We start from the raw sequence: 2,287 nt of genomic DNA on the forward strand, positions 1-2,287 counted from the left end.
TAAGAATACCCCTCTTCTAGACTAAACAGGCATTGATTTCATACATCTTGTGTATATAAAACCTTTTTGCTCGAACTGAGCTGGAATTTAATAACTCAAGAAAGAAAGAAAAAAGAAGCAAGTACTCTCAGATTACTAATAAAATGAGGAGATTACAGGCTGAATTTATGCAAATATATTTTTTTCTTGTTGGTCTCGATTTACCCTGTTATTTCAAATTATTGTGTTTCGTGGTGAGAAAGTTAGAGAAACTATTAATCCAAGTAGCATGCTGCGCTTGTTTGTTTGTTATGAGGAAACATAGTATATATGTAGAAAAATTGGAATGCTATAAGCTTTGAATTGAGAATAATATTACAATGGAAACTTCTCTGAATAAAGACCTACAAGAAGAAATAGCTACTGACTCAGTTTGTAGTGTGACTTTTTAAACAGGCTTAGTTACCTAAGAATTAGGAAAAGATCTTAATAGACAACAACTGTTTCTATAAAACTGAGTAGTTAAAATATGCTTTCAGAGAAGCTATTTCTTTAATAAAGTTAAAATTAAACTCTTACAAGACAGTCTTACAGAAAGAAATTTAAATTCTGTGGCAATGAAGACTTCTAGTAACTACATTTGATAAAAGGAACTGTGAAAATATTACGTGAAATGTAATGTATGGAAATGTACATTACATTTCTGTAGAATGCAGGTATGTTAGAGAGCCTAGCCTCAACTTGTGAAATAGGAGAGCAGTGGAAGTAAAAAAGAAAAATACATTGTCATTATATAAAGAATGATTTAGACTTTCTCTTCATCAAGCATATACCTTTTTAGTCACATAAAGTTCTATTTAAATAAAAAAAAATAGATCTTTTGGAATTTACATTGATTGTAGACAGTATTCACTGATTTTTGTATTGTTTAATTTTACCAATGTCAAAACTAAGCGTTATGAAACAGTAAGGTTGGAAATTGAGATACTAAAACCATTTTAAAAATGTGATGTGGTCAATTAGTGATTCAAGCAAAGAATGTTTCACTTGTATATTACAAAATAAAAAGCTATTTTTTGAAAAAAAATTTTTTTGAGGGAGGGAGTGCATTACAAATCTGTGCATAGAAAAATACCAGAAACTGAGGCTTTTTGTTTATAGAAGCAAAAATACTACTACAGTTATGATGCACAGAATATGTCTGTCAGTTATCTTCATCTTGATGTGGAGGGGAACACCCTGTTAAAGGAATGACTCAACTCTTAGCCTTCCTTTTAAGGACAAAATGTGATTTTTCCCAAATCGAATCTGTTGGCACTATTGTTGTAAGGACAGGCTTAGACTAAATCTTCATACTTAAATGTTTCAGATAGGACCTTCAATTCCCCTAAAACATTCCTACAAAATATATGTGTAACAGAAGAATGCCGGCCATTAAATTGCGTAGTTGGGTTGTATCTTTCAAACCTCACTGAAGTCACCAAAAACATTTTCATAAGCTTCAGTGGAACTTGAGTCAGACCTTTTGTCATTTCTGTGGGTAATTTAGCTTACCTTTAGGTAAATTTTAGGTATATTTATCAAAATAAATATATGAAGAGAGAATTAATAATTACATTTAACAATCCATGATACATATTCTGCTGATGGTTTGTTTCCGTGGGTGATTTTTTTATTATTATTTTTTAAGTCTCTGCTAGAATTACCTTGTTTTCTTATTTGTAAATCTTTTTTTCATTTATTTCAGTTATTTTGTATATACATTGATTGGGACAATTGATGTAACAAAAAGGACTAATAATGTAAATATTAATTATGCTACTATTACTCACCTTTTGCTCATGAAAAATAACTAATGCCTACCATTAACACTTATTTTTCTGAAATCCATCAACAATAAAAAAAAAAAGCTGTGTTTCTGTGAGGTCTATAAAGAAATTGAAGCTCTCTGGACTTCACAAATTACATAATTGTCATTTGCATTTATTTTTAATTTTTAAAGTAAATTACCTGTTTTGTAGTAGAGTTTTTATGTGTGAATTTAAATGGGCATTGCAGAAGAGAATCTCAAGTCCTGTTTAAATCCCAGAATCATGACTTTTTTGGTTTAAATTAAATTATTATCTCTTTAATTTTGTTTCTTCTGTTTGCTTTGCTATTGCTCTGTCATACAATTTTAACACAAGATAGTGATTTTGCAGCAGCATGTTGCAGACAACTGTTGGACTCGATAATTGTAATTGAGCATTTAAGTATTATTGGTTTCAGGAGACAAAAAAAACTAGCTTAATGTATATCACAAGTGATA

At 29.9% G+C, this 2,287-nt stretch overlaps 1 protein-coding gene across 1 annotated transcript in view; it reads left to right on the forward strand.

The window, feature by feature from the left end:
• Positions 1 to 2,287, forward strand: part of LOC104163745 (protein FAM135A-like) — a gene marked incomplete at its 3' end in the record, with an annotated part of 32,649 nt that overhangs the window by 30,107 nt on the left and 255 nt on the right. The gene's annotated exons all lie outside the window — the stretch shown is intronic.

The sequence above is a fragment of the Cariama cristata genome, unplaced genomic scaffold (genome assembly GCF_000690535.1).
Source record: "Cariama cristata isolate BGI_N322 unplaced genomic scaffold, ASM69053v1 scaffold6406, whole genome shotgun sequence".
NCBI lineage: Eukaryota > Metazoa > Chordata > Aves > Cariamiformes > Cariamidae > Cariama > Cariama cristata.